Source organism: Mustela lutreola, chromosome 15, assembly GCF_030435805.1.
Source record: "Mustela lutreola isolate mMusLut2 chromosome 15, mMusLut2.pri, whole genome shotgun sequence".
Taxonomy (NCBI): domain Eukaryota; kingdom Metazoa; phylum Chordata; class Mammalia; order Carnivora; family Mustelidae; genus Mustela; species Mustela lutreola.
The window spans coordinates 62,100,717-62,115,409 of NC_081304.1; the positions used below are offsets into that span (position 1 = coordinate 62,100,717).

The 14,693-nt window shown below is 49.8% G+C and overlaps 1 protein-coding gene across 2 annotated transcripts in view; it reads right to left on the reverse strand.

The window, feature by feature from the left end:
- LOC131816542 (conserved oligomeric Golgi complex subunit 2-like) overlaps window positions 1–12,727 on the reverse strand; it is a 199,809-nt gene extending 187,082 nt beyond the window's left edge. The window contains exon 1 of one of the 2 annotated variants that reach the window (XM_059149371.1): window positions 12,589–12,727. The gene's annotated coding sequence lies outside the window, so the exon portion shown is untranslated. Of the gene's footprint in view, window positions 1–12,526 lie in introns of both variants that reach the window. The other variant, XM_059149366.1, reaches the window with a different exon arrangement.
- Between the last annotated feature and the right edge of the window lie 1,966 nt (window positions 12,728–14,693).

Genomic DNA, 14,693 nt, shown 5'->3' on the forward strand with positions numbered 1-14,693 from the left:
AGTCTAGGGCCAGTGTCAGGTTTACGGTCAGGATCAGGTATTGGTTTAAAGTCCACATTCGGGTCAGGGACAAGGTTATGTAGTGGTCATTGTTAGGGTCATGGTTAGATTTAGGGTCTGGGCCAGGGACAGGTTTAGGGTCCGGGTCTGGTATAGGCAAAGTTCAGGGTTAGGGCTATGATCATAGTCAGGTATAGGGTCAGGGTTATTGTTAATGTTTAGGATTAGTTCTACGTTTAGCGTTAGGTTGACGGTTAGGGTTAGAACTTGTTAGGGTCAGGGTCCGTGGTAGGGTTAGGGGTTAGTGTTAGGGTTAGCTTCAGAGATAGGATTCGGGGGAGGACCCATGTTAGTGTCAGGGTCAGGGTTACATTTAGGGTCAGAGTTAGGTTCAGTCTCACAGTCAGGGTCAGGTTTAGTGTTCAGTTGATTGTCGGGGTCACTGTAAGGGTCAGGGTTAGGTTATCGTCATGGTCTGGGTCAGGGTCAGGGTGAAGTTTAGCACCAGAGCCCTCTTTAGGGTCAGGTTCAGGTATTGGTTTAAAGTCCTCATTCGGGTCAGGGACAGGGCTATGTAGTGGTCAGAGTTAGTGTCAAGGTTAGGATTAGATTCAGAGTCAGGGTCAGGTAAAGGTCAGGGCCAGGGTCAGGTTGAGGGTCAGGCTTTGGTATACGGTCAATGTTCGGTTCAGTGTCACAGTTAGGTTTCGGCAGTAGGGTTGGGATGTGGTTCTGGGTTAGAGTTAGAAGTAGTGTTATGGTTAGTGTTAGGGTTAGGGTTAGACAGCTTAAGGTCAGGGTTAGGGTTTGGTTTAGGGTAGGGGTTAGTGTTAGGTTCAGGGTCAGCATGAGGTGTAGGTTCAGGGTCCTTATTAGGGTCATGGTTAGAGTTACCATTAGGTTTAGGGTTAGGGTCAAGCACACTGTCATGGTCAGGGATAGGGTTAGGGTCCGGGTTAGGTCAGCGTCAGGGTTAGGATTAGGGTCAGGGTCAGGGTCATGGTTAGGTTTGAGTCATGGTTACGGTAATGTCAGAGTTAGGTTTAGGTTCAGGGTCCACATCAGGGTCAGTGTCAGGCTTAGGTTTAGGTTTAGGGTTCAGGTCAGGATCACAGTCAGGGTCAGGTTCGGGGTCAGGGTCAGGGCTTGGGTCAGGTTTTGGGACAGGCTCACAGTCAGTGTCAGGTTCAGGGTCAGGGTTAGTGGTTACTGTTAGGGTTATCCCCGCTCCTGGGTCATGGACCCATCCATTCAGGGTCTCAGGATAAACCCTGGGCAGAAGGGTGTAGACCCTACACGCGATCCCACTTAACCAGCCTTAAACTGGGGTGTGAACATGACTTGCCCACCAGATATCTAAACCCTCATCAGTCTGATCATGCTTGGGGCATCTCCACCCACGATGGCATGGCAGGGTCCTCTTTATACACAGACACACAGACACCCAGAGGCACTCGCACACACACACACACACAGAGACAGGGAGGAGACCTAGGGCTACACAATTGGATAAGATGTGTGGGACTCTGGCTCTGAGCCCCCGGTGTAACCTTTAAATTTTATTAGCCAAAGGGCCTGCGGTGTTGGGGAAACCTGATATGACTTGCCAGGGAGGAGACGTGTCTGGCGGGCAAGCTCTCTTTTCTCTGCATCCTCTCGGCATTAGTACAGCAGAGAACATGTCGCTTCCTTTAGGATGTGCCTAGAAATGAGCTGGGCATGGCGGTTTACTTTGTAATGGGGTGCCTGGATACGTGGGTTCCAATTCAGTTGGGCTCTTTCGTCAAGGAAGTGAGGTCACCACAGCCTGGGGCTCGTTACTGAACTTCCTGCTCCTCCAGAGCTCCCTGAGCCGCCGGTCCCCTAGCTGCTCAAGGCTCACACTCCACTCAATGCAGTGCCCATCCAGTGACCCCCATACAGCCTCCTCCCAGACCCTGGGAGGCCTGGGCGCAGCTGTTGTCCCCACTGGAGGGAACAGAGCTGGGTTTAGACCAGCTTAGTGTTTTGGTTAGGGCTAAGAAAGATGTAGGGTCAGGGTTAGGGTTAGACGTCATTGGGGTCAGGGTTAGCATAAGGCTTAGGGTAGGGGTCAGGGTTAGGGTTAGGTTCATGGTTAGGTTTAGGTTCAGGATCACAGTAGGGTCAGGGTTAGCGTTACGGTCACAGTCAGGGTCAGGTTCAGTGATAGGCTGACGGTTAGGTTTAGGTCCAGGCAGGGTCATGGTCAGATTTAGGGTCAGGTTCAAGTTTTGGTGTGGGGGCAAGGTTCATGTCAGGGTCAGGATTAGGTTTGGGAAAGGTTTAGTGTCAGGGTGAGGGTCAGCGTCAGAGTTAGGTTCATGGTTATGGTAAGGTCAGCTTTATGTTTAGGTACTGTTTCATGAGTAGGTTCAGGATCAGGGTTATCTGTACGGTTACGATTCTGTTCAGGATCACGGATTGGGTCAGAGTTAGGTTTACAGTCAGGGTTTAAGTCAGTATTAAGATCAAGGCCAGGGTCAATTTTAAGGTTAAGTTCTGACATAGGCAATGTTCAGATTTAGGGTTATGATCAGGGTCAGGGAGAGGGTCAGGATTATTGTTTAATTGGGGTTAGGTTTAGGGTTAGAGGTAGGTTGCGGGTTAGGGTTAGATCGGGGTAGGGTCAGTGTCAGGGATAATGTTAGGGGTTAGTTTTGGGGTTAGGTTCACGATTAGGTTTTGGGTCAGGGCCCGTGTTAGTGTCAGAGTCAGGGTTACGTTTAGGGTTAGAGATAGGTTCAGGCTCCCATTCAGTGTCAGGGTTAGTGTTAGGTTCAGGGTCAGGGTCACTGTTAGGGTCAGGGTTAGGTTTCTGGTCTTTGCCTGGGTCGGGGTCAGGGTGAAGTCTAGGGCCAGTGTCAGGTTTATGGTCAGGATCAGGTATTGGTTTAACGTCCACATTCGGGTCAGGGACAAGGTTATGTAGTGGTCATTGTTAGGGTCATAGTTAGGTTTATGGTCAGGGCCAGGGTCAGGTTTAGGGTCCGGGTCTCGTATAGGCAAAGTTCAGGGTTAGGTTTATGATCATAGTCTGGTATAGGTCAGGGTTATTGTTAATGTTTAGGGATAGTTCTACGTTTAGCGTTAGGTTGACGGTTAGGGTTAGAACTTGTTAGGGTCAGGGTCCATGGTAGGGTTAGGGGTTAGTGTTAGGGTTAGCTTCAGAGATAGGATTCGGGGGAGGGCCCATGTTAGTGTCAGGGTCAGGGTTACATTTAGGGTCAGAGTTAGGTTCAGTCTCACAGTCAGGGTCAGGTTTAGTGTTCAGTTGATTGTCGGGGTCACTGTAAGGGTCAGGGTTAGGTTATCGTCATGGTCTGGGTCAGGGTCAGGGTGAAGTTTAGCACCAGTGTCCTTTTTAGGGTCAGGTTCAGGTATTGGTTTAAAGTCCACATTCGGGTCAGGGACAGGGCTATGTAGTGGTCAGAGTTAGTGTCAAGGTTAGGATTAGATTCAGAGTCAGGGTCAGGTAAAGGTCAGGGCCAGGGTCAGGTTGAGGGTCAGGCTTTGGTATACGGTCAATGTTCGGTTCAGTGTCACAGTTAGGTTTTGGCGGTAGGGTTGGGATGGGGTTTTGGGTTAGAGTTAGAAGTAGTGTTATGGTTAGGGTTAGGGTTAGGGTTAGACAGCGTAAGGTCAGGGTTAGGGTTTGGTTTAGGGTAGGGGTTAGTGTTAGGTTCAGGGTCAGCATGAGGTGTAGGTTCAGGGTCCTTATTAGGGTCATGGTTAGAGTTAACATTAGGTTTAGGGTTAGGGTCAAGCACACTGTCACGGTCAGGGCTAGGGTTAGGGTCCGGGTAGTTCAGCCTCAGGGTTAGGATTAGGTCAGGGTCAGGGTCCTGGTTAGGTTTGATTCATGGTTACGGTAATGTCAGAGTTAGGTTTAGGTTCAGGATCCACATCAGGGTCAGTGTCAGGCTTAGGTTTAGGTTTAGGGTTCAGGTCAGGATCACAGTCAGGGTCAGGTTCGGGGTCAGGGTCAGGGCTTGGGTCAGGTTTTGGGACAGGCTCACAGTCAGTGTCAGGGTCAGGGTCAGGGTTAGTGGTTACTATTAGGGTTAGCCCTGCTCCTGGGTCATGGACCCATCCGTTCAGGGTCTCAGGATAAACCCTGGGCAGAAGGGTGTAGACCATACCCCCGATCCCACTTAACCAGCCTTAAACTGGGGTGTGAACCTGACTTGCCCACCAGATATCTAAACCCTCATCAGCCTGATCCTGCTTGGGGCATCTCCACCCACGATGGCATGGCAAGGTCCTCTTTACACACAGACACAAGGCACCCAGAGGCACTCGCACAAACACACACACACAGAGACAGGGAGGAGACCTAGGGCTACACAATTGGATAAGATGTGTGGGACTCTCTGACTCTGAGCCCCTGGTGTAACCTTTAAATTTTATTAGCCAAAGGGCCTGTGGCGTTGGGGAAACCTGATATGACTTTCCGGTGAGGGGATGTGTCTGGCGGGCGAGCTCTCTTTTCTCTGCATCCTCTCGGCTTTAGTACAGAAGAGAACATGTCAATTCCTTTAGGATGTGCCTAGAAATGAGCTGGGCATGGCGGTTTTCTCTCTGATGGGGTGCCTGGATACATGGGTTCCAATTCAGTTGGGCTCTGTCGTCAAGGAAGTGAGGTCACCACAGCCTGGGGGCTCCTTACCGAACTTCCTGCTCCACCAGAGCTCCCTGAGCCGCCGGTCCCCTAGCTGCTCAAGGCTCACACTCCACTCAATGCAGTGCCCATCCAGTGACCCCCATACAGCCTCCTCCCAGACCCTGGGGGGCCTGGGTGCAGCTGTTGTCCCCGCTGGAGGGAACAGAGCTGGGTTTAGACCAGCTTAGTGTTAGGGTTAGGGCTAAGAAAGACGTAGTGTCAGGGTTAGGGTTAGACGTCATTGGGGTCAGGGTTAGCGTAAGGCTTAGGGTAGGGGTCAGGGTTAGGGTTAGGTTCATGGTTAGGTTTAGGTTCAGGATCACAGTAGGGTCAGGGTTAGCGTTACGTTCACAGTCAGGGTCAGGTTCAGTGTTAGGCTGACGGTTAGGTTTAGGTCCAGGCATGGTCATGGTCAGATTTAGGGTCAGGTTCAAGTTTTGGTTTGGGGGCAAGGTAGATGTCAGGGTCAGGGTTAGGTTTGGGACAGGTTTAGTGTCAGGGTTAGGGACAGGGTCAGGGTTAGGTTCATGGTTATGGTAAGGTCAGCTTTATGTTTAGGTTCTGTTTCATGAGTAGGTTCAGGATCAGAGTTAGCTTTACGGTTACGATTCTGTTCAGGATCACGGATTGGGTCAGAGTTAGGTTTACAGTCAGGGTTAGGGTCAGTATTAAGGTGAAGGCCAGGGTCAGTTTTAAGGTTAAGTTCTGACATAGGCAAAGTTCATATTTAGGGTTATGATCAGGGTCAGGGAGAGGGTCAGGATTATTGTTAAAGTGGGGTTAGGTTTAGGGTTAGAGGTAGGTTGCAGTTTAGGATTAGACCGGGTTAGGGTCAGTGTCAGGGATAATGTTAGGGGTTAGTTTTAGGGTTAGGTTCAGCGTTAGGTTTCTGGTAAGGGCCCCTTGTTAGTGTCAGGGTCAGGGTTACGTTTAGGGTTAGAGTTAGGTTCAGGCTCACATTCAGTGTTAGGGTTAGTGTTAGGGTCAGCGTTAGATCAGCATCAGGGTTAGGATTAGGGTCAGGGTCTGGGTCATGGTTAGGTATTAGTCATATTTACGGTAATGTCAGAGTTAGGTTTAGGTTCAGGGTCCACATCAGGGTCTTTGGCAGGCTTAGGTTTTGTTTTGGGTTCAGGTAAAGATCACAGTCAGGGTCAGGGTCAGGTCTTGGTTTAGGGTTTGGGGCAGGCTCACAGTCAGTGTCAGGGTTAGGGTTAGTGGTTACTGTTAGGGTTAGCCCTGCTCCTGAGTCATGGACCCATCCATTCAGGGTCTCAGGATAAACCCTGGGCAGAAGGGTGTAGACACTAGAACCGATCCCACTTAAGCAACCTTAAACTGGGGTGTGAACATGACTTACCCACCAGACATCTAACCTCTCATTAGCTCATCCTGCTTGGGGCATCTCCACCCACGATGGCATGGGCAGGTCCTCTTTACACACAGACACACAGACACCCAGAGGTACACACACACACACACAAACACACACACACACACACACACACTCACACACACGCAGAGACTGGGAGGAACCTAGGGCTACACCCATAGATCAGAAGGTGTGGGACTCTCTGACTCTGAGCCCACTGGTGTCATCTTTTGATTTTATTAGCCAAAGGGCCTGCGGCGTTGGGGAAACCTGATATGACCTTCCAGGGAGGTGACGTGTCTGGCGTGCGAGCTCACTTCTCCCTGTATCCTCTGGGCTTCAGTACAGTAGAAGAACATGTCGCTTCCTTTAGCATGTGCCTAGAAATGATCTGCACAGGGGGTTTTCTCTGTTATGGGGTGCCGTGATACATGGGTTCCAATTGCATTGGGCTCTGTCGTCAGGGAAGTGAGGTCACCACTGCCTGGGGGCTCCTTACCGAACTTCCTGCTCCACCAGAGCTCCCTGAGCCGCCGGTCCCCAAGCTGCTCAAGGCTCACACTCCACTCAATTCAGTGCCCATCCAGTGACTCCCATACAGCCTCCTCCCAGACCCTGGGAGGCCTGGGTGCAGCTGTTGTCCCCGCTGGAGGGTACAGAGCTGGGTTTAGACCAGCTTAGTGTTAGGGTTAGGGGTAAGAAAGACGTAGTGTCAGGGTTAGGGTTAGACGTCTTTGGGGTCAGACTTAGCGTAAGGTTTAGGGTAGGTGTCAGGGTTAGGGTTAGGTTCATGGTTAGGTTTAGGGTCAGGATCACAGTAGGCTCAGGGTTAGCGTTACGGTCACAGTCAGGGTCAGGTTCAGTGTTAGGCTGACTGTTAGGTTTAGGTCCAGGCAGGGTCATTGTCAGATTTATGGTCAGGTTCATGTTTTGGTGTGGGGGGAGGTTCATGTCAGAGTCAGGGTTAGGTTTGGGACAGGTGTAGTGTCAGGGTTAGGGTCAGGGTCAGGGTTAGGTTCATGGTTATGGTAAGGTCAGCTTTATTTTTAGGTTCTGTTTCATGATTAGGTTCAGGATCAGGGTTAGCTTTACGGTTACAAATCTGTTCAGGATCACGGATTTGGTCAGAGTTAAGTTTACAGTCAGGTTTAGGGTCAGTATTAAGATCAAGGCCAGGGTCATGTACGGATGGGCTGTGTGCCAAGTGTACCAGTTGTACAACTGACTGTGTAATGGCTGAAACTGAGAAACCTGGGTGAAAGTATCAAGAGGCTCTAAGGATTGCGAAAGAGCCAAGATTCAAACGATTACCACGTACACACAAGACAAACTATGAAGATGACTGCTCAGTACGGAAGTAATTCAGAGTGTTACACTGTGGCATTAGCTGACCCAGACCCAGAAGATTGCTGGAGTTCCCATCATGGACATCTCTAACCATATAGACGACACTGAGCGAATGCCAGATGATGATGGAGCCCCTCACTCCTATGTCTTAATAGAGTTCCTCAGCTCTCCTTTACCAACTTTTCCTGTTGCCAGTTCATACAAGCAATTCTCCTTACCCAGTTCCTCTGTTCTGAGCTATGGCTAAAGACACTCAATTTTTTATGTTTTGAAACTTATTTCTTGTACCATTTTACTTTTTGTTGCATCTTTTTATAAATCAGATGACTGCTCACAAGACAAAAAAAAAAGGAATGGAAAAGATCAAAAGGGAGGACAACAACAACAAAAAAACAGTTCTTTTTTGCCAGGAATCCTTCTTACAAGTGCCAATCAGATAAACTATATCTGATGTTACATCATCACAACTCCTCTATCATCACGGAAAGTAGTTCATATAAGAAAATATCTCTATAAAATGAGTTCCAGGCTTACATTCCATATTTGGCTAATTAGTATTTCATTACGATGTCTGTCTCAAACTGATGCGGAAGAGAATGGAATCTTCTCATCAAGACGTGACATCGAACTAAGAACCCACAGGGTAAGTACTCAGCTCCTGTGATAAAAAGACAGCTCCTGGGGATGGGTGACCCTGGGCAACAGTGGCTGACCTGCAGGCCTGCGTCTATCTACCATCTGTCACTCTTCCCTCTTCCTCCACTGTCAGCTGCTATCTCCAGCCACCGTCAACAAAGTCCACCTCAAACAGACATCACTTCCCTCTGGTCCCATTTACCGTAGCTAAGCTCCAGGCCAGGCATCCAGATCACCAGCCCTGTGGGAACTTCTTTTAAGGTAAGAGGTGGCCCTATTGGTAAAATGCAGGTGCCAAGGCATGCTGACATTGTGCCATCTTCTGGGCTATTCTTAATGTTCTGATTGTCCCACTTCCCTCAGTGCCCACCTATGGCCTCTGGAAAGGAACATATTACAGTAGGATTTCCAAGGACTGATGCGTGGGGGTCAGGAGATCTGGCCTGTGATTGGCCCCAACTAGCTGTGTGGCTTTAAAGGAAGTCATCACACCTCAGGCCTCAGTTTCCTTATCTGCAAGCCAGGATGGACTGGAGTCTTTTAAGAGGAGCCGGCAAAGATCACATAGATAAGCACCACCTCATTATACTAACAAGCAAACAGAAGGCCGAAGGCGAGTGATTTGCCCCAAGTCAGACATAAGCAGGCAGAGAGCAGAGCCGAGGATGGGACCCACATCTACAGGTCACAGCTAATCAGCCAGCACAGTACAAACAGATCTGAGCAGCTGCTCATTCTTCCCCTTTTCCGTTTTGTCCATCAGAATGCATGCTCCCTGCAAACAAGGACACACAGGACCTGCTGCCTGTCTCAACATTCCCAGTTCACCCAATTAGAACAGGGAGGAGCCTCAAGGACTTACCCCCCCCACCCCCACACACAGTTCTTTTACCTATGGAACATGAGGGTACATACATTCACCCTCCAGAGGGCTCCTGCCTTCACTTCTCATGGAAAAGGTCTTCATGTGCCTACCCGGGGTGCCAACGAAGCCACAGGTTCCAGAGAGGAACTGACACAGAGAAGTTCGAAGGAGGCAGACTGGCTCAGCACAGAAACAAACTGTCTACCAAGGAAAACTACCCTATGGGGGACTGATTCTCTTTGAAATACGTTTGAGTGCGTGGGAAAATGGTTTTTCAAGAGCTGGTGGACTGACCAGTCACCTGGTACATACAAGATCACATCCGCATTCTGACAAGAGTGGCTTGCCTGCAGTGTAGACCAGGGGCCAGAAAGACAAGGAAGGCACATTGAGACTGGGTGAGAGGCTTCTACGGTGTGATGGCAAGGGCGCACTGCAAGGGTACGAGAAGAGATGTAAAGATGTATATGGACTCAAGAGGTTTAGGAAGAGAAATCCACAGGACTTGGTGTGACAGACTAGATTTTGGAAAGGTGACAGAGTAGGAGTTGACTTCTGGTTTCCCGACTCCAGGCTAAACGGATGAAGTGTTTACTGAGAGAGGCAATAGAATAAGAAAGATGGTTTTCTGTGGAGGAGGTGCTCATGAATTCCGTCTTGAACCTGATGAGTCTGAGGGGCCACAGACACATCCGAGAAGAAAGTCAGCAAGTCCGATACACAGAACTGGTGCTCAGGAGGCGTGTGGGCCAGAGACAGGAATCTGCCTGATATGCTGATAGGTGGTCATGAAGCTGCACAAAAGGTCATCTAGGGAAAGAAAGGAACACGGGGCTGAGCCCATAATTAGCATTCAGTGGCTACCAGGAGCATGACTTTGCACAGGAGACACATCAGAGAGGTAGAAGAAAGACAGGAAGCAATGCAGAGCATTTGGTCTACTGCGATGTCGAGTAAGGAGACAGAGAAAGGTCAGGTGTGCTGACTTAGAAACAGTTTTGGTAAGAACTCTTTAGTGGAACAACAGGGCCTGAAGGGTGGAAGGTGGGAAAGTCAAGTCAACCCCTGAGCACTGGCTGTGATGCGCGACAGTGACAGGGCAATACCTAGAGGTGGGGCAGTCAAGTGGGAGAGAATCAAACAGGAGCGCATGATGGGAAGGAGTGCAGGGGAGAGGATCCTCGCAGGCTCCTGGAAGGGCGGGAGGGCATGGACTCCGAGCCAGAGTGGAGACTGAACCCGAGGAGGAAGGAGAGCCCCTCCCCGTACCAGGCGAGGAGGAGAAGGGGACAAATACAAGAATGGGCTCATGATCAGCAGGATGGAAGAGGTCCCGTGGGATGGCTGCTAATTTTTCTGTACAACTGGAGATGAAGTCATATGTTGAGATGGAAGAGGAAGGCTACATGTGATGTCAATAGCACACCCATGTAAATGGTCTAATTTATCTGTTATGCCACTTTCTCCCCCTACTACCAATACCTTATGTCCTGCTCATCTATTATTTGGCTGTCAACCCAAAGGATTTTCATATTTCTAAGCCGAAAAAGTATGATGTTACCAGTGCCTCTGCCCCAGGTGACCCTTCCCCATCTGCCATTCCTGCACTTTGATCACCTACCTCTTTTGAATACCTTTCCCCTTCTATTTCTCATTAGATCTCATAAACATGACTTTTTAAGTAGTCTCCTGCCACCAGTCAGCTCGCACTCAACAGATATGACCATGCAACTTCCTGCTGTAAACCTGACTGCAGCTCTACCGTGAAGACTGCATCAACGTGGACCCCTCAATGTATGCAGTGTCCAAGGTGCAACCCGCAGCCCCACCCCATCTCCCTTTCTACCATCTCAGTCTCATTCCAAAATGTGCCAAACAAGACACCTATGTAGAAATACAACCCTGACAGCAAGCTCTCCACTCATTTCTGCCTCGGAACTGTAACTTAACAAAACATCTCCCTGACGGAAACACAAATTGCATATAACCTTTATCTCCAGCTCCCACATAGAAGATCAATACCACTTTACACAGAACAGCTGTTCCATGTATTTTCCTTCTATGTATGAAGGGGTCACGTTCATTAACACTACAAATTGCACATTATATTCAGAAATGTCAGAGCCTTGAAAGAATATGGAATTGCTGGCAATCTAGCCACTTTCCCAGTTTGCTCTCTTTCTACCTCTAAGTCCTACTTTAGAAGTGCTATTTTGAGATTTCTATTTTCCGAAGCTGCTTTGACCAAAGGCATTCTGTCAGCTCAGAGTGAGAAAGATGGCGGGGCGAGGAAGTGCAAGAAAATGCTAGTGTTAGGCCCAAAGAAAGCCTGACGAAGTCCAAAGACAGACAAGCTAAAGAGACTTCCGTGCTTTGAGGTTCTTTAAGTCTGTGTGTGTGCCTTTTCTTCTTCCAATGACCTCTCTCCTCATCACGTGTCCTTCGTTAACAAAAGGTTTCTGGATCCGAGAATTCACTCTGTGCTCTCCTTCAGACACTCCATTCAATTTACACCTTTTATTACAGTGGCTTAACATCACCATACAAGAACAAGAGTACAATATACCTCCGTGTAGGCATCCCTACATATTAAAAATGATATGGCCACACCGCAGAGGATCCAGACATAAGCACTTTTAAAGCCAGAGTTTGGGAGATGTGATCTGAATGCAAGTATCAAAAAGGAACTAGCTGGTTAACCCAAAAAAGAAAAAAACATATTATGACTTGAAGCCATAAAAAAGTAAGAAATTCAAACTCTTTTCAGAATTTTAGGTACCTACAGAGCCAAAACTTTTTAACACTGAAACCAGCTACTAAATCCCAATCCTTAGAAATTAAACATATACGTTTTGATAGTTTAAGTACAGACCCAGAGGGATACAGAAAACAGATAAAACTCCTCCTGGCTCTTATTCAAACCTTGGGACATTTTCAAGGCTATGTCTGATGAACCTTTCCTGTCAGTAAAGTCTTTTCAGTTTAAATTTCTATTCTGTAAGTTTATGTCCTACAGTTATCTGCTGCCAGCTTCAGGCTGACCTCACCAAGAGAAGTAGGGCAACTTTAGAAAAGGAGCTTGGTATGCATTGTAGTACTGGACCAGAACCAGTAAGGACAGTACAGACTTTCAGATTTCTCATTCCGGGAGCTTAAGACGAAAGTCAGGCATAAACGTTAGGTTAAGTGCATTTTTGACCCAATTCCTGGTAAGTACGTGTGTTCAGAGATGTGTTCAACGCACAGTCGCTCAGCTTCTAGGCACAAGGCACTGGGAGGCTTCTGGCAGGCCGGGGGAGTGGTGATCTGACTGTGCCGCACGGTACCAGAGGCGGGTCCTACGGGTCCGGGGCTTTTACGTTTAGCTCAAAACCACTTGCCCTGAACTTTCAGGCCTTTTCATTCAATGTGCACGATTTCACAGGAGTGCTTTCTCCAGGCTGCACCTAGCCCACCCAAGGCCAAGAGACTCTCTGGGAAGTGCAGTGAGGTCCCCGCCGAGGACCCGTCCGGGGTGGGGACAGCGCAGGAAGCCCACAGGAGAAGCCCGAGGAGAGGCCCCGGAGGGCCAAGGAGGGCAGGCCACCCACAGCCCGGCTCCAGGGAGCAGAGCCCAGGCGTGCACCTTCATGAACTCGTCCTTGTTGAAGCAGAGTGAGTCCGGCCCCTTGGGCAGGTTCATCCTACTTCTCTCCATCCCGCCGACCGCCGCCTCTCAGCACCGACACTCGAGCGAGGAGGAAAGGTAGGAGGCTGCGCTCCCCAACGCTACCGGTGAAGCCACAGCGTTTCCACCACACAGAAGGCACCGCTTCCTCCAACATGGCAGAGCCCCCGCCCGGCCAATGAAAGAGGATGCCGCAGGCCCGCCTCCGCCTGCCTCCGCCAAGAGAGGCGCGCAGGCCCTACCGTGGAGCCAGCAGGTGATGCTGCCCCCATGCGGCAGAGGGCGACACTACAACCTCGCCTACGTTTCTGCAGGGCAGCCCCGACGCTGTTGATGCCCGGTGAGCGGGAGAAGGGAGGGCGGGGAGGGTCAGGGGCGCTCCCTCCCCACCTCGCCCTTTCCCTCGGAAAATCGGCCTACGAACCTCTTCCAGGACCTTCTCCCGAGATTGTCCCGCGGGAAGCATAGCCGTGGCGGGATGCTGGCCCTTTACTTCTGCGGCCGGTTGTCCAGAGAGGGGGGCGCGTCCAGGTGTCAGGCCTCCTGTCTCTGGGCGCGGAGGCCTCTGTGGGAACCCGGCTTCCGCCCTTAGCCCCGGCACCCACCCGCGAGCGTGGCTTCTCCCCCGCTGAGCTTGGCTCCAGCGATCTGTAGGGAGGAAGGTGGTCAGCTGGCAGCCTCCGGTCGTCTGGGCCGCTCCCAGCTCCACTTCAGCTCAGTTGCGGGGCGGCCACAAGTTTAGGTTCTCAGAGCTCTTAAAGAATCACCTCGCTACCGGCCGGCCGACAAAACGCAGCCGACAAGTAGATGTGCGAGCATGTTTATGTCCAGTCCGCTCTAGAATGGGCGGAATCGTGTGTTTGTGGCTAGCGTTGGTTCGATCGCCACACCTGCCCCCAATTTCCGAGACCCCCTCCTCCTCCTGCCGTCCACCCCACATTTATTTTGAGATTTTTCTTTCCTCTTCCCTTGCTCTTTCTCCCACTGTCCTCCCCTTTAGTGGGAATGTCATGGTCAAATGATGATTCATTTCTCTTTTTTTTCTCCGTGAGACTCTGACAGCTCAAACCACAGATCTCACGCTCGCCCTTCAGGTTGCAGCTTTGCTGTAATAGCCCAGGACTGGGCTGCCCCTCCCAATGCTGTGATCTCCCAGAGATAGCATGAGCAGTCCTTAGAAAGGGATGGGACACAGCAAGACAATGGCTTACAGTGAGTCTTGCATTCGAGTCACTCCAAACGGGAAACTGGTCACTTTTTTAAAAAAACATGAGTACAGGGACGCCTGGGTGGCTCACTTGGTTAAGCAGCTGCCTTCGGCTCAGGTCATGATACCAGCATCCTCAGATCGAGGCCCACAGCAGGGAGCCTGTTTCTCCCTCTGCCTCTGCCTGCCATTCTGTCTGCCTGTGCTCGCTCTCTCCCCACCCCTCTCTCTGATAAATAAATAAAAAAAAATCTTTAAAACCTGAGTACAGAATCTGAAACAATACATTCCCTAGCAGTGGGCCTGGCAAGGCCTTGTTTAGGAAAATGTTCCCGGTCAATATCCAGAGACTATGACAGGTAGGATGAGAGCTGGAATCTTATTTGGAGAATCAGAATAAATTGCCAGGGGATCAACTATGAAAGTGCATTCTATGCCCTTTTGTGGTCATTTGGATATAGGGAATGAAATCCTCATTATTTGGTCTTTGTTTGTTTACTCTTATTATGAAAATTCTCAAGCATACACCAAAGTGTGTAGAGCAGAAGGATCCCGGCCCTTCCGAGTACTTATCACTCTGCTTCCCCAACTGTTTCATAGGCCCTCCTCCTTCTACTGCCCCCAAAGTGCCTGTATTTTTGTTTTTGGGAGAGAGGGGAGGTCTGGAATATATTTTAAAGTAAATCCCAAACATCACATCATTCCCTGCTCCCCAAATACCTTGGTTTACACATCAAAGAAGGAGGAGGAAGAGGTGGAGGAGGGGAAGACTGAGAAGGAGGAGGGATGAAGAAGAGAGATTTCCGCACAGGCCTACTATGCCAGAATCAATAGGTCTAATAAGCTATTCCGATTGGCTCTGAGAGGCATGACTTTTAGCCTCTCAGACTTTTAGGGCCACAGTGCTAATAAGCGACA